Below are 25,436 nucleotides of genomic sequence, written 5' to 3'. Positions count from 1 at the left end.
AGCCAGTCTAAGATGTACGTGGGACAACAGTTTCTGGCAGCTATCTGCTTTCACAATGGGCTTGTGCTCTGCTTTGCTCTGTCATAAACTCTACCTAACTTCCATGCTACACTGGGCATTCTCTTTGAATTCTTTCCTTTTAAAATATTTTATGTATTGGTTTTATTTTATGTGTATGAGTGTATTGCCTGCATGTGTCTAAGTGCACCTGTGCCATTGAATGCCCATGGAGGTCAGAAGAGGGCACTGGATTCCCCTGAAACTGGTGTTAAGCTAGCCACCATGTGGGTGCTAGGACTTGAACCCAGGTCTTCTGCAAGAGAAGCCAGTGCTTTTAACTGCTGAGCCATGGCTCTAGCCCTCCTCTCTGAATTCTTGCAGTGGAGATTTAAAGCTTGGAGGAGATGAAGGGTGCCCAGACAGAAAGTCCAGTGACAGTTTGTATTTTTTCAAATATTTTATTTATTATTTTTATTTTATGTGTATGCACGTATTGTCTGCATGTAGGTAAGTGCACCTGTGTCGTGCAATGCCCATGGAGGACAGAAGAGGCTGTCAGATCCCCTGGAACCGGAGTTACAGACAGTTGTTAGGTGCCATGTGGGTGCTGGGATTCAAACCTGGGTCTTCTGCAAGAACAGTCAGTGTTCTTAACCACTGAGCCATCTCTCCAGCCCCATCAGTCTGTATTTCTTTAATGATATTTTCTTAGAGAATGGAGCTTAGGGTAAGTAGGTACTAATATTTCATCTTAGAAAGATGATGCAAAAATGTATGAGTGGAAGAAGAGAATGGGGGCAGAACATAATTCTGATGAGCTGCGTGTGTTGACTGGTCCTTAAACCTGAGGGACAAATTTACATTCTAAATACTCCACTTCCCTTCTCTCCTACTACACGTCAGCCTGAAGTGACTCAGCCCACACTGTCTTCAACAAACGTGTCATTTGCTTATCTCAAGGATATTAAAAAACCCTCTGAACTAATCACCTGCTTCTACCCCCGTTTCTTAGAACCTATTCTCCCCACAGGGCAAGTTAACAGAAGTACAGGAATTCAGCCCTCTAAACTGAGGAAAACGTGTCTGAGGTACACTGGTAGCGTCCCTCACAAGCTCTCCAGCCACTGGCTCTGGGCTCTGACTTCTTTCCTCCTCAGTGGAGCAGCCCCAGGTCGCCAGTCTCTAAACCCAGGGCCACCCTCCATCTTTGGTCCTGTGTCCTGGTCTTGCCTTCCTTTAAGGGCATCTTCCTGAAATCCACAGGTCCAGATTCCTTGGCTCAGATTCCTCCTAAATCAGACCTCTCCAGACCTCCTTCCCTTAAAGCAGTGTTTCTCTTTTCTCCAGTCCACTCATCAGCTACTTTTCCTCTTTCCCTCCATTTGGCTTGTTCTGTTTCTCACTTGATTTTTGTCTAACTCCTACCAGAATATTGGATCGTCATGAGAAGAAATGCAAAATAACAGCGTTTATCCATCATCCTATCCCTAACCGAAATCAGTGTCTAGCACAGGGTAGAAGGTCAAAAAAGTTTTGCTAGAAAAAGTGACTGAATAATTGTAGAATTGCCTATGTGCAAAACACAAAAATTTATATATATATATATATTTAAGTTAAATTTTATATCACATTATAATCAATTATTAAGTAGTAATGTGAGGACAGCTATACCTTCCCCCTTCTTTATTATCCTTTTGGACATAGAGTTGACCACATTGAACAAAAATAATGAAAAATTAAGCTTGTCACTTTCAAGCTTATTTGTGTGTGTGTGTGTGTGTGTGTGTGTGTGTGTGTGTGTGATTTGTAAATAAACCTTTATATTGTTCCAAATGTTCCTAAACTCTCCCTGCCTCTTTTCTTCATGACATAACTACAGGTATTCCAGAATTGGAAAGCTAGACTAACCTTTGGACTAAATGAGTTAATGATTCTCCATTTAATAAGCTGTTTTTTAAATTTGGTTCTTATTTTCTGAGTCAACTGATCCAGCTTGAACTCCACTGGATTGATTGAAATCCTATAAACTGTGGAAGTGGAGGAAGAAAAGAATCACTGTGTAAGTAGACTACTGACATGTTGGTAAGTTTCAGTGGAATCAATGGAGAAACATTCTTCTCTATGTTCAATGATGATAAAAATTGGACAACTTTCTTGCAAAGTAATTTGTCAGTATATATAAGAATTCCTAAACATATGGCATAATACAGAAATTTTGATTCCAAGAGAGTAACTGGACACACAAGACAATATATGCTTAAATATGTCTCTCTTAAAATGGCATGCTACAATGAAAACAGATTCCACATTACACATGTTAAAAATAGAGGGCTGATTAAAAAAGTCTAAGTGCAAGTTTGAAAAGGTATATTGTAGAGTGACTGAATTTTGTTGTGGTTATGTTAAGCACATGACAATGTGAAATATACATAAAGTATAGATTATGATCCAATACTCATATTTTAAAATAAAAGTACACCGATTTTATTATGAATAAAAAATATAAACATGTAGAGTGCTTTTTATTTTATTTATCTAATTTCTGCAGGTTAAGGACCAGTACTCTCATGATTATCTTTAGCTACAAACACATTAAGTCCAGCCTGACTTAGAGGGAGACTGGAATGAACCACCTCATCTCCTCAAGCATCTTGGGGTTTGTCTTCTCCAGCTGCTGCTGGTCCTTCCCTTCTCCCACCTTAGAACTGGTCCCCCCAGCAACAATACATCTCTCACATACTTTCCAAAGTTGTTTACAGTATAGAATCAGGGTGAGGCTCTTCTCATATTTTATTCATTCTAAAATCACTTTCTCAGAAATGCAATTTCTAAAGAATGGTTCCTTTAGGAAGTATTTTTGCATAATTAATCTTGAACAGTTTAGTAAGAACTATTTTGTTGTCTGGTTACTGGTGAAGAGAAGAAGTTTTACTTTTCTAAGTAGTAATTTACATGTAAATAGCAATCACCAAATAGCAACAAGAGCAGAGCAATTACTGTGCAGCTGTTTGCACATCATCTGCTTCCCCGGACCCCAGAGGGGAAGCATAAATGGAGAACCAGGACCATTCCAATTCCATCTCTTTTCTTTTATCATAGAAATACTGCATGTGTTTGTAGCTTAACCGCTTTCCAGCTGAGAACAGAGCACTGCTGTGTTTGTGACAGGATAGTTCCCAAACAAACCAGAGAGGAGAATACTCTTTGCAAAGACTGTCCTGAGCTTCTTGTTTTTCAGGAAAGACAACCCAGAGCTGCTTGGAGGTTGGAGGGGAGGGAGGTGGGATGCAAAGAGTTCTGGAATCATTTTCTATTTCTGAACATGACTTTGTCACAGGGGGATTAAAAACTCACAAACTGACATGATTAACTTAGAACATTTCTGTGGCTTGTGGAATAGAAATTTAAAGTGCCAGGTTTTCAGTTTGTTTTTCTAGGCAAGCAAAGTCAATTGAAGTTATGGGAATAACGCTTTCAGTTCCTAAAAGCTCATCCACCTCTAACGCACAATTTCAAACACACAGGAAACAAGATGGATAGTAAAATGGCTTATTGTAGTCAAAAGAATTTGACTATTTTTAATTTTGTCAAATTACATGGTCAGGTAATTGGGCAAATCATACACTATCACACTCATAAAAATCAGTTTCGAAAATGAAAAAGATGTATTTTTTAAAATCCAAAGTAATTACAAATTCTCATTTACTCAGCCTAACTGAAGACAATAGATCTGTTCAAAATGCCTCCTGGCTTCTAGTCAATTTCTTGTTATTGAAGAGTTCGATACCAGTAATTTATTATTGACTCAAAGAGTCATTTCCATTTTCTACCAATGATTTTTCTAAAATTTCTATGAGCAAATAATAAGAGACAGGCATACTTAAAAGACACTATAACAGAGGGTGCTGTCTGTACATTGGCCTTTCTGGATCTTTCTTTTCTATTGATAGGGAAAAATTCAGAATATCTATGAAGTCACCAGTTTCAATCTGTATAGTGAGCAGCAGGCTAGTCTGATGGAGGGGAGGACTCCCCAACCACCCCAGAACAGTGCACAGTCAGAAATATTATTATGTAAGGAAATGTAAAGCAGTTAATAAGTATATGATCCATTCAAAGGTAAGGCATATTTGAAAGAAAGATACCTTTATCTAAGACATATTTGATATTATTTATAACCCCCCTGTAAATTAGGTATTGCCATGCCTGTGATATAAATTGAAAAAGAAAAAAAGGAATTCTGAAGTTTAAGAACTTAGATAACTATTTCTAGTTTGTAGTGAAATGTCAAAAGATTCTTTGGGCTAGCCCAGATCAAAATGAGAGTGTTGCCATGTGTGGGGTACATGCATTTAACCCCAACACTCAGGAGGCAGAGGGAGGTGAATCTCTGTGAGATCGAAGCCAGCCCATTCTACACAGTGACTTCCAGGCCAGCTAGGGCTTCAGAAGGGAAACCCTTTCTCAAAAAGATCCCCCCCCCAAAAAAATAAGGAAAGAAAGGGAAGAGAGTGTCTGGGTTCCTCCTATGTAGTTCAGTGATGCATTATATATTCATGTTTGGGTAAAGAGGGACTCTGTTCAATGGACTCATTCACTTTTCTGAGTAATATGTAGTAATTGACTAGCTAATAGATATGACGTGTACATGCAGTATAACAGTTATTGTAAACTAAAGCTCACAGGAAAAGAAAGACACCTATATTAAAGGTTATACATGGGTGATTTACTGAGTAGACCTTCATGACCGTACAGCACTAAGAATGTTGTAGATCACAAGTCAAATCATCTTGTGCTGTTTGTAGTCCCCTAAATAGTTGTTCATTGTACACCTTGGGGTCTGGCCTAGCATCCTTGTAACTGTCTGATAAAACCTTTAGAATGCATTAACCACCATTTTCACCAAACCAAAAGCTAAACATGTTAGTAGATAACATCTGAAAACTAAAGTAAAAATATCTCCTCTCTTTCCTGTGTCTACCTACCTGATCTTCCTAACAAGGTATTTCAGAAATGCCTTGACTGGTGACTTTCTCTGCATTAGAGTCCAAATACCCACATCTGTGTTGGAACATCAACCCATGTTTCTGGGTTAATGTCATTTATATTTGGTTCAGAAGAAATCATCTTATTCCCATTAATGATAAAGTTTTGTTTAGTGCTGTGTATTTGTAAATAGGGTGTCATTCTTTAAAGTGTCCTGTCAAAGTTAGTAGATTTCAGGTACTCTCAAATCAGATTATATCAACTGCAGTAATCACAGTGGTATGTATTATACCCCAAACTGAGGGATTTGTAGATGGCAGAGGTTTCCCTAGTTTGAGGTCCTGAAAGTGACCCTGGGGTGGGAAATTAATATTTGTTGGGCACATGCCCCGTGGAAGACATTTGGGATAGATACAGTGTTTCTTGTAGCCCTCTGAGAAACACTGCTTGGTGGAAACTATCACGCAGGGCAACTTCACATAGTTTGTAAGATGGTATTGCCTTGTTCATGCAAATTTCCATGCCATATGTAAATTCCTAGACTCACACAGTAGTCATTGGAAAGCACCTTACTCATTTTGTAGGGCAGGAATGGACATTCATAGAAACAATTCACTCAATGCCAATAAACATACTGGTGTGCATGCTAGATCAAGGCAGGTTCTGAAAACACATCATGTCAAAATGTTGGTGAGAAATGATGCTCTGTGGTTTTTTTCAACTATTTTTAAATTTAATTTTTGTGAATTTCATACAATACATCTTAATCATATTTATCCCCCAGTGATTTTAATAGACGTACCTCACTGTCTCATAAAATCTACTTTCTCTGCAGAGGACAACAGCTGGTTCTTCACTGAAAGAAAACAAGTGTGCACACAGCTGCCTCAGTGTGTCCCTCCGCTTTTCCAGAATGCAAGCCCAGCTAAGTAACTAGTGCTGGCCCTCTGACTATGACGGCCACACAAACTGCTGGGAACAGAGAAGCTGAGGATGCCCCCCCCCCCCCCGTCACCGGCGATGTGGTTCTGAGGCAAGAAATTCAATTTGCATTATTATTTCAGGAGAGCTGCTTGAAGCTGCTAGCCAGATTTGCTATTTAAATCTTATAGTTTACTTTGTATCAGCCATTTGAAGTCAAAGGACGAAAAGTAAAAAAGAATAAATAAATAAAAACAAAACCCAAACAACATCAAATTACAGGAAACAGAAGACTTGTTTTCTAAAGCTGACACTAGTCAAGAATAATAATTAGAAAATATAGACATTATGTTTTCAGGAAAAACTATAATAATATATAATTATATATGATATTATGGTTACAATAGTATATTATAGTTTTTCCTACATTATTCTCAGAAGCTATTTTATTAATACCTTGAAAAAGTGAACCAGGCAAAAAGCACAGTCAAGTGCCTGTCTTTTCTCAGATTGCCAAGTTTGTAAAATTAAAATATTCTGGGTCTAGAGAGATGGCTCAGCAGTTAAGAGCACTGACTGTTCTTACAACTGTCTGTCCATCACTCACTTCCAGGGAATCCAATGCCCTCTTCTGACCTTCGTGGGTATTGCACAACAGGGATACACTTACATACATGCACAGAATATACTCAAACAAATAAAATAAAAATAATAAAATATTTTGAAAATTGATTCTGATAATCAAGCTAGAGATATTAGAATATACTATGTCTTTATCATTTAAATCCAGTTTTTAATTATTTAAATTTTTATTAGCTAGACTATCTCCTATGTTTCATGGGGGTATTTTACAAATTGTTATAAAATAGCTTCACCAGTTAGTTAATATCATTGTTTTAACTCTCAGCAAGGTAAGGTATAGATGTTATCAATAAGGATACTGGTCATAGAATCAACAGTGGGTGTTTTCTATTGAACCAGCACACTGAACTTCCTGCCTGTTCTTGCCACCACTGATGGATCCCATTTGAGAACAACTCATATGTCTGGAGCCCAAAGTTGGGCCAGCTGCAAGGACAGTTTACTGTTCCACTGACTGGGAGACTGTCTTAAGTGCTGGGAGAATCTACTTCTAGCCCGCCATTATGCTCCTCTAAGAGCACTGATAGCCTCAGACAGATCTACCCAGCACAGCTCCTTCAACTTTCTTGCAGCCATGAGCCTCTTATGAGAGGCCTCAGGTAATGTGAATAGAGAAACAGATTTTATTTTCTCTTTGCAAACCTCAAAGGTCCATGAAGGGATGGATTATTTTAGCTTCTGAGTTCCAAATCCAAAATTTCCCTAAAGCATTTTTAAAAACTAATGCCCAGTTATATAATTTAAAAAAATCACATTATTATAAATAATTATTTTTCATCAAAACAATCTCTCCCTCCCTCCCTTCCCCCCTCCCTTCCCCTTCTGTGTCTCTTCACTATATAGCCAAAGCTGGATTTGAACATGGAATCCTGCCTCAGCCCCTAGAACTCAGGGATTGCAGCTATGCACAACCAAGTCCAGATCCAAAAACACTTCTGCTGTTAAAAAAATAATAATGTCTTGTTTTTCTTTGTGTTTTACAAGTTTATGGAACTTTTGAAAAAAAATGATTTAAAGGCATCTACTCGGTCTTCAGCTTCTTTCTTAAATTTTTACTTCTGGAAATTTCCCTGTGTCCAAACTGTCACCAAAGTGCAAAAGACAAGCTTCTTGGGTGCACACTGGTCAGTTTTTCCCTAGTAGACAGTCTTTCTCAAGGTTTCAGAGTGTTCTGTATGTATGATGTGTGTCCATGTATGTATGTGTGTCCATGCTCTTGCATATGCAGTAACCACTCAAACATGTTCTGCCACTGATTGAGAATTATAGTACATTTTTTTTTCACTTTTTAAGTATTTCGGTTTGTCGATGAGAATAAAAAAACTGTTTGTAATGCCCACAAATTAAAAGAATGGTGGCAACAAAAGCCAGGATTTCTAGACCAGAATCCGAAATCTGTAGAATACAAGCAGCTACATTAACCAGAGTTTACTTTCCTATTCTAATTTGATTGCAGTCCACAATTCACTTGTTTCTATGCTGAGATTTTACCATGGAAAAGAAGCGATGCCCAGTGTAGGAGTGGACCATGTAAGTGTTGTGCATAGTGGAGATCTGATGTCTAGTATCTCCAATGGATGCTATAAGTGCTTCCCATCATGGTGGAGAACTAGTGAGATAAAAAAAGTGGGCAAGCCTCATCTCTCTTTGTAAATTGTGACAATATTAATATCTGCTTCATCGGATTATTGGGAAGATTCAATAAATTATAAATCACTCAGTCTGCAGGCTGGCTAGCAGGCAAGAGAGATGACATGTGAACCAAGTCCAGAATGATGAGACAGACGTGACTATCCAGTCATCTAAATTTTAAGAACTGAACATGTTTGCATGGATTAGCAAATTTTGAGTAAAAGGAAACAATGCTCAAAGAAGGAATGGAAAAGAGAAGTTGATCCAGATTGAAGAGCTTCTTATACACTGAACTCAGCAGTTAAACAATGAGCAGTGGGAAGTTACAGAAGGTTTCTAATGATGTGATAATTTATCGGGCCAACATTTATGAAATCTATCATCTATCAACTACCTATCTATCATCTATCTATCTATCTATCTATCTATCTATCTATCTATCTATCATCTATCTATCTATCATCTATCTATCATCTATCTATCTATCTATCTATCATCTATCAATTACCTATCTACCATCTATCTATCTATCATCTATCTATCAACTACCCAATTTTATGTCTACCTATACATCTATCTATCATCTATCTATCTATCAATCACCTATCAATTTTATGTCTGCCTATACATCTATCATCTATCTATCTATCATCTATCTATCATCATCTATCTGTCTATTTATCAATCAATCAATCAATCTATCTATTTATCTATCATCTATCTATTAATCAATCTATCTATCTATCTATCTACCTATCTATCTATGTACTATCTATGTATCTATCTATCTATCTATCTATCTATCTATCTATCTATTGATCGATCGATCTATGTATCTATCTATCATCTATCATCTTCTATCTATCCATCCATCTATCTATCATCTATCATCATCTATCTGTCTATTTATCAATCAATCTATCTATCTATCTATCTATCTATCTATCATCTATCTATCCTCTATCATCTATCTATCTATCAATCATCTATCTATCATCTATCTATCTATCATCTATCTATCATCATCTGTCTATTTATCAATCAATCAATCTATCTATCTATCTATCATCTATTAATCAATCAATCTATCTATCTACCTATCTATCTATGTACTATCTATGTATCTATCTATCTATCTATTGATCGATCGATCTATGTATCTATGTATCTATCATCTATCATCTTCTATCTATCCATCCATCTATCTATCATCTATCTGTCTATATACATACATACATACATACATATAAAAGAGTGCAGGGCATTTGATGGGGGAAGATCTTAAACTCACCAGTGAACCAGCACTTTTGGTCTTAGCAACTGTTTTCAGGACACACACGTATCTTTGCTGAGCCTCTCAACCATGACACTAACTTGGTTGCCTGAGAGATTCTTCTCATCCTTTCTGTCTGATCTCTATGAAGTGTTGCCTCACCCATGCCCCATTCAGTCTGCTCTTGTAATCCAGTCACTCTCCAAGGTGAAAGGCTAACTCGATAATTTAGCTCAAACAAAAAGCATTTAAATATTTCCTATGCAGTCCCATAAAAGTTAACTAAGTGGGATAAGATGGATTGACCTTTCCTCTTTCTGTTCTCTAGTATCTGACCTTGGCTGTCATTTATAACCACTCTGGGTGTTGACAGGCTCCACGGTAAATCTAATGTATTTGTCTCTCTCTCTTGGTCTTTTTTCTCCCCTCCCCTTCCATCTTCTATTTTCCCCCAACTTACACGACTATGTCCAATCATATTCTGCAACAGTGAGATTTAGGGTTACAAATTTACTCTGTACATTTTTCATGTTGACACTTTGGGGAGCACTTTACTCTATCAAGGTTATGGCTTCAAGTGGCCGGCAATATGCAGTGGGCTGAAGCATTTTCAGGAGCATATGCACACATGCTGGAAGCCAATAAAATGGCATCATTGATGCTACAAGGGTCTCATCATTCTGAAATAAAACTCCCAGATTGAAGCAGCAGGAATGGCATGTTTTGCTGTTGCCGTTGTACATGATTCCCCTGAACTTGAGCGCCTATCAAACTTTTATTCTGATGATGCAGTCTGATTTGTCACTGGATATTTAATGAAATACCAAGCCCTTCATCATACTATTTATAAGCAAGTGTCAGTCACTTTTTTCTCCCAGTAAAAAAATTACAATCTCTCACATGGACCACAAATTAGATTGAGTACTTTGGTTTGTGTTATTTGCTTTATAAACCATTCCTTTCTCTTCTCTGATGCATTTTATAACATCTAATAAGAAAATGCATATCCAGGAGTATTCTCATTAGGGTTCTGAAGACAGGTTGCCTTTAGAAAATTCAGAGCACAGAAGGGTGTGTGTGTGTATGTGTGTGTGTGTGTGTGTGTGTGTGTGTGTGTGTGTGTGGTGATAATCTGCCTTTATTACTGAAAATAACAGTTTGGCTGGAAGTTATAATTACACTTAAACTGTTTTATTGTGACACATATTCTTGTTCAAGTAATGTTACTTTGGAAATTGATCACTCTTGGTCTCCTTTAATCCTCAAAATGAATTAGTTCTTAGATGTCTAGGATTAATGGAGAAAATTCTTCTCACTTTATCCTCTACCTTTTACTTAAGCAGCCAGAGAACATGGATGTGAATGAGGCAACTTAAACCTACAGATAAAAGAGGTGAATCCCTACACCCCACCACAAAGATAAATAAAAAAGACTTGTCTCTTTCATTGTACCCATGCTGCTTTTCCCCTTTAGTCTGGATGTTTACCCAAGCAGTAAAACATATCTAAAGTATAGGTGAAATAGAGATCACCATCTATTACCTCTTATTTACAAAAGAATTACCAGGTCTATACGAATCAGTAAGAAAAAAGTACTGAAAGAAACAGGGGCCCAGGGCAGGGACATCTCTAGCAGAAAATGTTTCTCCAGCACAGCCTATTTGTTGGTTTTACCTGAAATGCCCAATCATGTATGGATTCTCTCCTTTCCTTGTGGAACTTTAAAAGGTGGGTCATTTTAGCATTATTTATGGTTCATTTTATAGTCTACTTTTCTGTAGCATTGAGATATCATGGTAGCATTTCACAAGTGGATGTCAGAGGCGAGGGTTTGGTTAAGGGTGTTGAATTTTTGTTGCAAAGAGGAAAGCCACCTTTCTCTACACTGATTTTTCATTCTTTGGGGGCCTGTTCTGACACAGAGCCAATATGCTGCCAACTTTTTCTACTTCTCTACATGGCAATGTTATCAGTGATGATCAACTTCAACATGAAGGCCATGTCTCTTCTGTCTCTTCTCAGGATCCCGACAGAATGAGGGGGTGCTATGTGGACTTGGTAGTTCCTACAGCAAGTACTTAGTGAGCATCGTGCTGGAAGTGCCCAGGTTTCTCATTGCTACAGCCATCACCTTCCCATGGCCTCTGACCCTCTGTGCCCGCTCCCCACCTCTGTCTCTTCTCACTGTCTTCTTTCCCATGTATCAGTCTCCATGAAGCCAATTTCCACTACTATGGGCTGTGTATTCTTTTGTACACAGCACTAGTTCCACTGCATCTATCCAAGCTTCTTAATGCTGGTGGGACAATACTAGAAATTCTGTGATGTCCTCCTGTCTCCACAAGACCAAGCATAGTCCTAAACCTGTTTTAAGAGCGCTCCCAAGTATGACGTCAGCCCATGTATTATGAAATTTTCACTTTTTATTCCTCCAGAAATCTTGGTAAAATCTACTCAGAAAACCCTTTACCAGCAGTACCCAACAGAGCTTTTCTTTACAAGAAAAATCTGTTATTTTTCATTAAGGTAGACCTTACTCAGCGTTTTAGGATTCGCCTAAAATTAAATTTCATTCCTGCAAACTATGCTACATTATATTTTGAATAATTTGATATTAAACATGTCTGCAAGCATGTATTTGTCTGTGACTATCTGATTACATGTTGATGTGATACAGATCTCTATGTTAATGAGTTATGCTTAAAAGTATGGATTTTATTTTACTTTTATAAACTTTACAATTTACTGCATACTTTTAAAAATGAAGTTGTTGCCAGGTGTGGTGGCTCACGCCTTTAATCCCAGCACTCGGGAGGCAGAGGCAGGTGGATCTCTGTGAGTTCAAGGCCACCCTGATCTACATAGTGAGTTCCAGGACAGTTGGGGCTACAGGGAGACCCTGTCTCAAAAAGACCAATAAATAAATAAATAAGTAAATGAAATTTTAAAGACTGTTTGTGGCAAACACGCCCATAAAGCAGCTTTAGAGTTGGACCCTCCGACAAGAGTGATGCAGTTCTGTCCATTCACGTAATGAAGACTTTCTGTTTGGTTTAATTCAGCCTACGATTCAGTTCTTCATATTTGTTATCAGCATGACTCCCCAACATAAATTAGATTCCATTTTAATCTGGCCTAATTTTAGGAAACACTGTGAAGTTTAGATAAAAATAATATCTGTCTTCCGCCTCTGGAAATAAGTCTCCAACCCCATAGCCTAGTGCATGCTGGGATTTGTTGATATGTCATAATTAGGCAGTCGCAGTATTGTTTATGCCATGATTTTTTTCATTAAGTCTATTGACCTCATGCTAAGATAGAAAATTATTTTTAATAAATAAGAATTTATCTACCTTTTGTCAGAAACTTTTATATTTTACACCAGGGGCTTTTATTTTCCTAACATCTGCAGGATACCTGGCATGAAGGAAATAAAATGCTAATTTATGAAGAAGGAGGTAAACAAGACAGGAGTAGCAGAGAAGTGGTCTTGGGGATACTTTTATTAGCTTAAGTTTATTATTAGTCTACCTTGCGAATATCTAAGCTATGTTCAGAAGGTATTAACTCCAAACTACTTTCTAAATCTGGGTGAATTTATTTTAAAATTTTGACTTAGTCGTAAATATAATAGTCATTATCGGCTCTCCAAATACAAAAAAAAAATGTTAAATTGTTTTCACAATTGAAGGCAGTCCTTTGGAGACAGTCCAAGAACTCCCATGAATGTAGGGTGCTATGTAGACTACTTTTATGTCTTTGACAAGAGTATGGTAGTCAACTTCCTAGTATCTGTTTGGGGAAAGCATTTTGTACATGACACCTTATGATATTTTCCTGTGAGAGAGAAAGAAAGAGATTATCATAATTTCATTTTCTTGCTTCCAGAAACAAAATACTTGTGATCAAATCTGGAACACATCTCTGGTATGTATGTATGTGTGAACTTGTATGTGTACATGTGTGTGTAAGGTTACACATGAACATGTGTGTGCACAGGCCCCATGTTGACATTGGATATCTTTCCCTTTAAATAATCTGCATATCTTAAGCATTTGCCTCCATTTATAAGTATTTGTTATATTGTGGAGCCTTGAAACGCACACACCTGGGTGATTGTATCTGTAGGTGGAAGCAGAACTCCGCAGGGATGTAGAGGTTTGGAGGACCTGAAAAGTAGGACAAGACACAGGGAGGATGACACAGGCCAGGAGGATGAGACACAGGGAGGGTGACACAGGCCAGGTATCAAACTCCTACGCAGAGCAACTGGTAATTCTCTGGGAAATATTTTGTGGTCATCTGTGTATGAGTCATGCTTTTCCACTAACAACTTATAGCTATGAACTCTTCAGATTTCCTGGCACAAGTCAATAAGACACTTCAAGTCTGTTCTGTTCTTGCTACGTAGGAATGAAAGTTGTACGAGAAGTCAGGCATCCAGAGGACAGGCATCCAGAAAACAAACATCTTTTCTTACTGACATCTCACAAAGATCGTTCGCTTCCTTCTTACAAAGGAAGCACTGTGCCTCTGGCCTTACTGAAACGACACATTTCCCTGTTTAAAAATCTCAGCTTGGGCATCTCTTCTGGGAAAACCTGCAGAAACCCAGGCCCTCTTCTGCTTGGACTCATATCGTTTTCAGAGATATGAGAGAAACAACAAATAATTGAAGCCAGATGACTCCTGTGTTCCAATCCTCCTATCCCTCCTGCAGCAGGAAAGAGCCAGTAGCAAGCTTAAGAAAAACCTTTAGCTAAAGTAACTAGCCTCCGAATTAATCCCCAAGGGTTAGCTATTTCAAGCACAAAATAGGCATACTAGAAGCTACCCTCTCCAGGGTGCTAAGGATGCTACCTGCCTTAATGAGGGTGAGATACACAGTGCAGCCTTCATTGCAGAGCTCCTGTAAGCTTGCACAGGTCTGTTCTCTATTGGATATCATAGCATCACCCCTGCTGGTTTACATCAGATATAACAAAGATTCTAGGTGAACCCAAAACAGATACAGGGAAGAATATTTCTCTGACAGGTAGGGAAGAGAAACACAGATCTGTTTCTGGATCTTTGGATTAGAAAGAGGAATACCAACAGGTTCAAAGACAAAGCTAGTAGAGATCAACTACAGTAACAATGTAGAATTCCATCTCAACACATGTTATTACTTGCCTAGCCTACTCAAAGGAGAACATCCCATACTATTTACTTATTGACTACTTGATGCATTCAAAGTCAACTTTGCACTTTTAAGGATTGACTACTGCTAATAGGCTATAGTATTTTCCTTTAGTGAAGTCAAGATTGAACCAGACAGTATTTACAAAATGTCTATTATGCCATCTGATTTCTGTGAATATATATCAGAAGATATTTTATGTGACTACGTGTCCTGGAACTTACTGTTCCTATGCCCAACTATACCAAAATGTCTCTAATATGTTCTCTTTAAAAAGTGACATTTTTCTCTTGGCTTTCTCATAATTATTTTCCTTTGTCTATTTAAAAGTATGATGTGAGAAGTGGTTTCTTTGATAATTTTCAGTTGTATTTAATACAATAAAATTAAACGGCTTTATCAAGAAGAAATTTGGTATAAATTTTTACAAATCCGATTTACTGCATATTTTCAATCTATCTTCATGTGCTTTAAATCAAGATCTTTGGAACCTCTTGCAGATACATAAGAAACATCATCATTGCTTGATGGGGATCACTGAGTGTAAGCCAAGGTGTGAAGGAGCTGTTCCTGTTACAAAGAACTTCATGGCAGAAACTACCCCAAACTGAAAAGGTTATATTCATAAACCTTCCATCCCCTGTAACGTCTCCAATGTTTCTGGGTGGACTTTAGGTAATTAAAATGGTCTTTTCTTCTTGACCCATCTCTGGCTGAGGGTCAGATTGATAGGAGTTCACAGGCGAAACGTGAGTACAGTGAAGGACAGTATTGTTCAAAATGGCATTTCAAAGTGAAAGAAAACAGATACATCAAACGTCACCTCATCTAGGCCAGGGGAGGATGTATAAACACTCGGAGTGCTTTGCCCCACCTGGTTTTAACAAGAAAAATGTAATAAGTGTTCAAATTCCCATTACAAGGTTGTCAGAGCAAAATTAGTACATGATACGCTCCAAGATGTGGATTGTTCAGAATTTACCGACGCGTGAAATCAGAATTAGGCAAAATGCTTGCATCAGGTAGAAAGTCAGCAAGGATTCATCGCAACTACTGAAGTGTCAACAAAAATAGAATCATTTTTAGCAACTTTTCTCCTAAGTGAAGAATCCAGGGCACTAGAACACACAGAGGCTAATTACTCTTGTTGATTGATGTTTAACACTTACTATCATTTGAAAATATTTTAGCTTGTAAACAAAATGTATATTAAAATACTGCACAGCAATTATACACACTCAGTTCATCTGACTTGGTGGCTCCATTTCCTAATTCTTTTAATGGGAAGTTAGAGGTCAAAGTTCAAGTGTATTATTCCAACGAAAAGGGAACTGACTTTTAAAGTCACACAACTCGACCCTGGCTGGCTTCACTTGAACACATGGAGGAAATGTTTCCTCTGAGCTGAGCCTCCTCTTTGTAGATTGGACACTGGTTCAAGTCCATCTGGTGGGGTCTCCATGGCCTCCCTGAACAGGAGGACAGGTGACTCTCTGCAGTTACAGGATATTTTGTGAGATGCTCCATAGTCCCCTGAAACTAGTTGACCTTGGAGGGCAAGAAGCAAAAAACTGTCCTTTAAGTCCCTCTGACCAAATTATTATAGGCCTCAAAGTATGGCTGTTAAACATCTAAGAAGGTTAGTTCCACCTGTCTGGTACTTTTAGTTACCATGTGCTATGTAGGTAAAGCTTGGGCAAAAACCAAATGTTCTCAGATAAACCTTGACTAGATATATATTTTGTTCCTTAAAATAGTTGACTAAACTATGACCTTAGAAATTTTAATATTATGTGTATATTATTTTTGTCTCATCCTTTATATATAACAAACCCACATAGACCTTCATCACTTGCTTAGGCTTTCTCATTTTATCTATTTTGGAAAATATCTCCATTCCCATATCCTTTTAACATTCTTTACATTTCCTCCAAGCTTCCAGGTGCAGCCAGCCACGGTCGAGCAGGACCTCTGACTTATCTTCACATAGACGGAACTGGTAAAAGAAAGGAGCCAGGGTCTCCTCACAAGCCCATGTGACCCCTGAGGAACAGATCCTCCAATGACCTTAAGAGTAAAAATAAATTGGTTTATCTGGGCCAACTGTATGGTCTTAAATACCTGAAAGGAAAGTATAACCAAAGATTAAAGTGATCAGTATATTTCTTTAAGAGTTCAGGGGATTACACTTCCCACACATTAGGCTTAAGCCCTCATAAAATGTTATTTGGATAATTATTTCTCATTGATGATTTTGTTTCTAAGCAGAAAGTGCTGCTCAGATGTAAGATTTCAAATCTTGGTCTGCAGTACTGTAGTGCCCACCTGTAGCTAAGGGAGACAACCCACTATTGTTCTAAAATTATGGCTAAATTTGTTTTCTCCCTCTATCTAGAAGCCTTTGAGAGGGAACTGACACTGATTCTAGCCACTCCAACAGCTATCAAAATGCCTGAAAGCAAACCCTGAATTCATCACTCTCAAATCCATCCTTGTCAGACAAAAGAAAAATGAGGAGGAACCCAACAGAGGGATGCTTTTGGAAGCTCTTGTCAAGAAATTCCAATGGACTCTGATAAGAACTTTTGAAATTTGCTCTGTTCTGAATTTTTTCTGGTTCCCTGTCTAGAATTTATAATGCTAACTACTGTTGCCATTACTTCTCCTTCACATTTCCTAGTCACCAGCCAAGGACTTTTTTTTTTTTTCCTATAGATAAGAGTTATGCAATTTGGGAGTCTTTCAGACAGACCCACTGAAGGGTTACCCCAGTTGCCTCATCCTGCATCCCTGTTCACCGTGGAAGAAGCTAGAGTGTTCTGCATCCTGATTCCCTAGTGACAATTTGGGTAACCTCTTCAGGGGACAATGTGATAAGAATAGGAGGTAGGAATTGCCTAGGAAGTTAGGGTAAAAAGATCCCAAAGAAAAATAGGCAGTCTCTTGACTAAAAGTCAGAATGTCCTTGGGCCTCTTAGCAGCATACTCTGTTCCAAAGGCCAAAAATGTCAAAAGTATTTGGGAGCTTTATCTAATCCTTAAAATATTTTAGGGTTACCTCTTCGGAGGAGGAAATGTTACAATATCAAGCACCCCCTGATTATGCTGTGTGTTATTTTGATGCTTGCTCCCTGTTTCATACAATTTCTTAGCCAACAAATTACCACCATTACAAAAATTACTACCAATCAGGTCATGGTCCATAAAGAAAGAAAGAAAGAAAGAAAGAAAGAAAGAAAGAACGGAAGGAAGGAAAGGACATGAAGTTGTCAGAAAGAGATACAGGGGGACTTGGAGGGGAGGGAGTGGTGATGGATTTGATCAAAACACCTTATATGCATGTATGAAATTATCAATAAATTTCTTTTAAAGTTGATAAAAAAAAAGTCACACAACTAGTGAGATAGAGAATTCACCACCCATAATCACATTCAGTCCAGTGCTTTCTGTCTAGGACAGATGCGTATGTTTGACTCAATAGGACATGGCAGCTTCTCAGGAGTTTAGGGAGAGGAACAAACAGAGGCAGTCATGTGACAGGTCAATGGAACTCAAAAGGATGTAATAAAGTCCGTGAACAGAGGACATCCCGATAAATGCCTGAGTGGCCAGAGTCAAGACTAAAGCAGCCGATCTTCCGTCCTTTCACAAACATGAATAAACCTTCGCCTCGTCTTTCATAGGCCCTTCCTTTCCTCTCGACTCTCTGCTGGAATCTTATGTCCATTTATTGGTACTGTTTTCGTCACTCGCCTGTCATAAGCTCTAGCTCTTCATGTCCCTTTTAGTCTAAGCATCAGTACTCAGAGCTAACCTGTCCTGGCTTCTCCGCGTTCACCATCAAGCTGGTCAAAGGTGTCACCCCGAGCGTGTGCTTTCTTTATCTGTGCACATTCGCTGTCACGGGAACACACCACATCAAGCCCCATTTATTTATCAAATGCTTTTAATTTGTTCATCTTTTCTCCCATCAAATCAAATCTTACCTTTCATTTACAGGACTAGTTAATGCCCCCACCTTCCATGGCATCTTTTGGGTGACTTGGAAATGTCTGATTAGCTTTGGTACAGGCTCAGTGGTGGTTAGCACTTATCAAAACTAAGAAGATGTTTAAATTTAAGTTGCAATTTTAGGTAGAGTGAATTGGAAAGGCTCAGCTAGCCAAAGGCTGGACGTTTCCCCTTTCTGACAGCCAAGTCTTGCAATTATACAAGTTTGCCAAGTTCTGTTAAAGACACGGGCTCATTGGAATATGTAAAAGCTATTACACAGCAACACACTGAGGGAAAAATGCTCTTTCTTCATGTAAGAGTTTCCTCTGAAACTATATTTTAAAATTTAAATTAAAATTCTTTTAATTGATGTATAAAACATAAAATTTTTTTGAAAGAATGAAATGAAATGCAATGTTTTGATACGTGTATACATTATACAATGACTCAAGTTGAACTTGATACAGAAATGCATTATACAACATTTGAGTCAGGTGAAACATATCCATCTCAAACATTAAGCATTTCTGTTTGGTAAAATACTTCAAAATAGGGGACTGGAGAGATGGTTCAGAAGCTAAGAGCACTGGCTGGTCTTACAGAAGACCCAGGTTTGGTTCCCAGCACCCACGTGGCAGCTAACAACCATCTGAAACTCGAGTTCCAGGGGCTCTGACACCCTCTTCTGTCCTCCATTCCATGGGCATTTCATGGCATGAATGTACCTATGTGCTATCAGTCACATCACTCATACACATAAAGTAAAAGTAAAAATAAATTTCAAAATAATTACCTCCATTTCTGGAAATGTCCAGTTAATTGTTGCCATTTATAGTCACCCATCTAATAAAGATTCCTTGGGTACCTATTTTGAGCTGAGAACAGCATGATTGAAAACTACGATGCCAGCCTTAAAGAGTAGTTGATGGGAGAGACATATAATGAAATATTGTATGATAAAAATAAGACGTGTCATAGTGCAAAGATGTAGATACCTGACTGAAAGGGAGGGGCTTGGTAAGAGAATCTTCCAGAAGGGCTTGGTGCCCAAGAAGAGTTCTGAGGAATGAGTGGGGAAATAGACAGCCAGCATCAAACCCTAAAGAATCAGCTGTCAGAGCCCTGAGAACTGGGCTCCATGGGGCATTAACCAGAACAGGCACTGCAGGTGCACACCAGACTCATACACACAGGACTGTAAACTAGAGCTAGACTAGAAGAGTGGATTGACCATCTGTCCCTTCCGAAAAGAACCTCATGCAGCATTTATGTCATATTGCTTTAGAAGCAATACTATTGCAATGAAATCTGAGCTGAGGAACCTGTAACCAATCAAAAATTGGCAAATTAGAAGAGGGGGCCATATTGCTTGAGGCAGAAGATAAACTAAGAGAAAAAATGAAAATACACATGATGCTTACCTAAAATTGAAAACTAGGCATGGATCCTTAGGAAAAAAGCCACATTGTTGTAAGCACTAAGAAAAGAATGTGTTCATTTTTTCATTCATTCAACAAAATAGAGAACAAAAGAAATTACTGGGTATCTCTGAGGTATAGAGCGTTATGAGTAAATAAAGGAGGTAAAAGGTAACAAAGCATAACCCAGAGAGGCAAACTTGTTTGAGGTGATGCCGCAGGTACGGTGATCAGAAGGCAGGTCAGGTGTTTGGTGAACGTAGATGGCCATGATTCTTCATGAAGGGAGACGTCATGGAGAAGATGATTTTGAAGTGTGAATTGAAAGATTATAACAAGAACAAAGTACATTGTACGGAATAAAGAGAGAAGAGAGGGAGAGAGGGGGATCATTAAAGTACAAGAATCCTGGGGAATGGTGACTTGCCTGTATTGTGGTGTAGTGTGTTTAGTAAGATCCTTTAATCCCATCTGGAACAATATGGTGTGTAATCAATGGACCAATTGACTATCATAAGCTATGCTAGTGAAGCACAGGGGTACTAGGACTGGCTGATCTTACACTACTTGTTCCTTAGTTGCCTAGATCAAACATCAAGGCTAATTTGATCATCTGGAAAGTATACTGAACTAAGGTTCTGGAAACCGAAATCCTTTTCTAGGATGTCCACCCATCCCAGTGTGCCTGGAATGAGAATTTTCAGTGCTAAAGCTGCCTTAATCTTGGGCACACTAGATTAGTTGACTGCCCAGTCTGTCACTAGTTTTCTATGTAGATATGACCTAGTCACTTGATCTTTCTTGCCCATACTGTTGCTGTTTGTTGAGTTTTAACTGTAATCAGGGCACTTAAATTTTCTAAAGAAATTCTTCCAGGTCTGTGACAGACTATAAAACTGGCTGCAAATACTTTCCTCTCCATATCTGTTCCCTTTTGCAGTGTGACTTTGCAAATCTTCCTACTTATCTGTTCACAAGTTATGTGTGCTGTGTGTGTGAGCATGTGTGTGTACTGTGTCTACATGTACAGGATGTGACATGAGTGTGGTCAGGGCAACCTCATGTGTTGGTCTTCATCAGCCACTTTGAGACAGGCTCTTTTGGTTGTCTGCTGTGTATATGGGATTAGCTGGGTCACAAGCGTCTAAGCTTCCTCCTGCCTTCCCCTCCAATGTGAAGTGGGAGAACTGGGTGTGCAGACACATGCTATCACACCCAACTCTACACAGGTTTGAGCTTTCAAACTCAGGTCTCAGGTTTGCACAGCAAGCACTTCACTCACTGGGCCAAGTTCTCAGCTCCGTGCTGAATCATTTATCTCTGCTCTTTACTTTTTCAGGCAGGACTGACTGTGATTTGTGTGGACAAAGGAATATGGGAAAATTAGTGTGCAGCAGGCTAGCGGATGGACTTTTAGAAACCTTGGGGGATTTCCTCTTCTCTCACTGCCTTGGAGTTCTTCCACTGCAAAGGAACACTTCCAGTGAACGGGCTAGAAAATAAGCAATGTGACCAGAGCTACATCAGCTGTATTGTTCTGAACAGGCGACAGGTTCAGTGGAAACCAGCCAGCTTAGCAAAGCTGATGCGTCTACCTACAGCTGACGGCAGACAAATAAGAAACCATAGCAGGAGTCTTCCTGCTGAGCCCAGGAACTACCGTGGCCTAATAAGCTTCTCGCCTGCAGTTATTGTGTTTGCTAGCAATTTGTTACATAGCAACAGACAGGTCTAAAAGAGAGATCCTGAGTTCAAGATAAAGCAGATAGCAAGGCTGATCTGATCCAAAAACGAATGGTATTCCAGCCAGGAGAGTTGGATAGACAAGATAACATTTCCCATGTAAAAGAGCAAATCTAACTATAAGGAATGATCATCTACTGTGTATGTCATTCAGAAAGCTAGAAGATGTTGAATGTTTTCATCACAAAGCTAAGATTCCTGTTTGAGGCAGTAGATGTATTTAACCTGACTTAAACATTCTCAATTTATACATGTAGTTTCTAAAACATCATATAATACTTTGCGAATTTGTATAAGTTTCATAACCTAATGCAGTAGTTTAAAAGTAAAATTTCTGTGTGTATGTGTGTGTCTGTCCAAGAGTATATGTTTCTGTGTGTGAACATATATAAGGCTGGCGGACAACCTCCAGAATCTTTTCTGCAGATGCTTTCAACCTTTTTTCTCTTCACATTTGCTTTGTCTTTAAATGCACATTAATTACATAAAGTAATTGGTCTGGAAATCACCAAGTAGGCTAGATTACCCATGTGTTCCCAGGGTCCACCTGTCTCTCTTCCTCACCTGAGCGGGGATTACAAGCATGTACCACCATATCTGGCTTTTGGAAATGTAGGCTCTGGGACTCAAATTTAGCTCCTCCGGTTTGCAGGGCAAAGACTTTACTCCCTAGCCCTGCAAAGTAAATAACAGTTATCGCCCTAGCTCTGAAGAGTGAGTAACAACAATATAACAACAACAATTGTAATAATCAATAAAAGGTGCAGGTCCTGAGTCCACGAGATGTAACTCCCAGTGTATACCATATATTTTCCTTTGCACAAAACTTCACTTCCCTTAGTCTCTATTTTTTAAAAGATTTATTTATTTATTTATTATTTAATTTATTTATTTTTATTTAATGTATATCCCCTGGAACTGGAGTTATGGATGGTGGTTAGCTGCCATGTGGGTGCAGGGAACTGAACCTGGGTCTTCTGTAAGAACAGCCAGTGCTGTTAACTGCTGAATCATCTCTCCAGCCTCCAGTCTGTATTTCTTTGATTATAAAGTCAGATAATAAAAATGACTGCTCAAAAGTGTTTTACAGATTGTTAGCACCATCCCATCAGGTAAATGCTCAATGAATATAAATAATTCACTGGAACAGCTATGTTCAATAATAAGATATGTATTATAAGAATGAAAACTCAGTGTTTTAATCGTAATAAAATTTCATATAAAATACAATCCCAGCCAGTATAAAGCCTAGTTGCCAATATAAGAATCCCTGTCAGAGGAGGTGCTTTTATTACTGGGTGTGTCCTTTCTTCGGAATCCTAGTGTTATTCCTAATTCAAGATGTATCACAAAGCAGAAGTAATGATGGATATTCATTCCCTTATAATTTAAGTAATCACCTCCAAATGTCGTCTTTGAATATAACAAAAGATGAGGAATTTTGCATTCAGTTTCGAGTCTGATCACACAGAATGTCTTTGCTTATAAATAGCCATAAGTCAAACTGAGACATCCCTGGATAATTGGCCTCAAGCTTGGAAATCGTGCATTTGTATCCCTATACTTAAATAAACACAAATGCACAGGCACCAGAAAAAATGCAGCCCATTGAGAGCTGATGGCATTTCATTCCCAGAGCCAGCCTGCCGCCAGAGCATCTTATAGAATCTTGGCAATTCTGACAATAGCACAATGAAAGAATTTTAAAAATTGCTTCCCAATTAAATCTCTTTTAGAGTGGCCCTCTCTGTCCCGTGATCCTCACTCTCTATTTCAGTCGGCCTGCTGCTGGAGGAAAACGGATAGGAAGAGCTGAAGGTGGAATTTTGCTGCCAACACAGAATGCACGTTTTATCTCATTATTTGAAAAATGAATAGCTGTTTTTAATATCATCTTGTGACAACACATGAATCTCTTGGTCCCTCAAAATTTAAGTAACACACATTTATTATTTCCACAGAACCCTTTTATCTCAAGGTTTCTAAATGATTCCCAAATGAATGTTAAATCCAGACATCATCTTTCATTCCACGCTCTCGGCTTCCTTCTGATCTCAGCAGAGCCCAAATTTGATTTATCTCATCACATTATTCATTTGCCTGTCATTCAAGCTTTTTGTGATTTCTCTCCCCTTCAGTCAATTGCCAGGAATAACTTCTTTTATTCTGTACTTTTTTTTTCTCTATTCCATTTTTACTAACATTCCTCTGCATAGGCATAATGACGCCCCGCATCAGGCAAACCTCATCTTTGTAACCCTAACCCTCTTTATTCTCGTGGAAAATAAACCTGATTCTCATTATGCAGCAGTGTGCTATTCTGGGAAAGGCAGTTGACTGAACATTTGAATAGACAGGTTCATGAATTTGGCAAATCGCTTTACTGTCTCATCCTCAATTTTATTATCTATAAAATGAGGAGCTGGAGTGAGTGATATCTGGGGTTCCCACTGCACTGGGGACAACTCAGTATTCTGCACTGAGGGAATTATAGAGCATTAGAATTACAAAGGCATTCACTATCCCACAGTGGCTCAAGAAAAAAACTAATTTGAACGATGCCTCAATGATTCATGGAGTATAGCCTACCATGTTCACATTACAGATCTGTTGCACCCCCATAATAGGGTTCTTTTGAAAAGTGGATGCCAGGAGGTAAGTTAGGCACTTTGCCATTCCCTGGCCTCTCTCTTTACTTTTACAGGTGAAGCAATTTCCCTATCCACTGTGACATTTATTTCTCTCAGTTAAGTAAATTAACTTTCTCTTTTCTTTCTCTTCCTGTTGCCTGGAAAGTGTTATATGGCAGCTAATGGGAGTCATTGTCCTGGGACACTAGTGACAGTTGAGAGTGGATTAAAATGCTCTTTGAAACTGGCACTGTAGTAGGGATGAAATGGAGATTTTGCTATTGGTGAACCTGAAAACTGGGTTTAAGGCAATAGGATCGGATTGCCCCACAGTAGTATAGATATCACAGTTTAAAAGTTTTAGTGACCACTAATCCTAAGAAAATCATTTGTCCAAGAGAACCAACATTCCACAGCAAATGCTTCAATGCTGTCTTGTCTAGAAAACAGTTTAGCAGAATCCTTCCCAAGTCTTTCTTCTCTGCCTTCTGGGATGTTCCTTGAGTTTTGGGGTAGAGTGTGTGTATGTTAAATAAATGTCCCCTATTTTGGCCAGTTTGAATCTCTGTGGCTATGTGTCAAAGACTCAAGGCTGAACCACGTTTCATCATGGAAAGGAGAAGGGCTCATGAGGCCCCACTGTCCCTGAAGGACAACTGAGCGTCAACGGCTACGGGAAGGGCTGTCACTGTCTCGTGGTATAACCACTGAAGAGCTGCCCATACTCTGGTAGGTGACTTCCTACTCATGCATATGCAGACAAACATACTTAAATTCAATGGATCATGTAAACAAGTCTTGGAAGTAGGAGAGAGACTTGTTCTAAGGAAGAAAGTCAGAAGGAGAGGGAGGGGCATGAGCTGGGGTAGCAGAGAGGAAGAGGAGCAATTCCTTGTGTGTGTGTGGGGGGGGTGGTGTGTATGAAACTGTGCATGAAACTGGAATACAAAAAACATTTATTTTAAAAAGAGTACTATCATACCAAACTTGGATTGCTAGAGAAATAGTTCAACTGTGAC

General features: G+C 38.7%; 1 protein-coding gene and 1 long non-coding RNA gene across 2 annotated transcripts in view; one reads left to right on the top strand and one right to left on the bottom strand.

The window, feature by feature from the left end:
- The window catches only part of Cntn5 (contactin 5), a 553,885-nt gene that overhangs the window by 248,059 nt on the left and 280,390 nt on the right, over positions 1 to 25,436 (bottom strand). The window lies entirely within an intron of this gene.
- On the top strand, positions 1,988 to 15,749 carry LOC115066889. The gene is made up of 3 exons (XR_003846341.1): positions 1,988 to 2,059; positions 13,343 to 13,381; positions 15,134 to 15,749. It is a non-coding gene; the product is annotated as an uncharacterized LOC115066889 (long non-coding RNA).

Source organism: Nannospalax galili, unplaced genomic scaffold, assembly GCF_000622305.1.
Source record: "Nannospalax galili isolate Female #2095 unplaced genomic scaffold, S.galili_v1.0 scaffold824, whole genome shotgun sequence".
NCBI classification, from domain to species: Eukaryota; Metazoa; Chordata; class Mammalia; order Rodentia; family Spalacidae; genus Nannospalax; species Nannospalax galili.
Note: the sequence above shows the minus strand (reverse complement) of the source record. Positions and strands in the feature narration are given on the sequence as shown.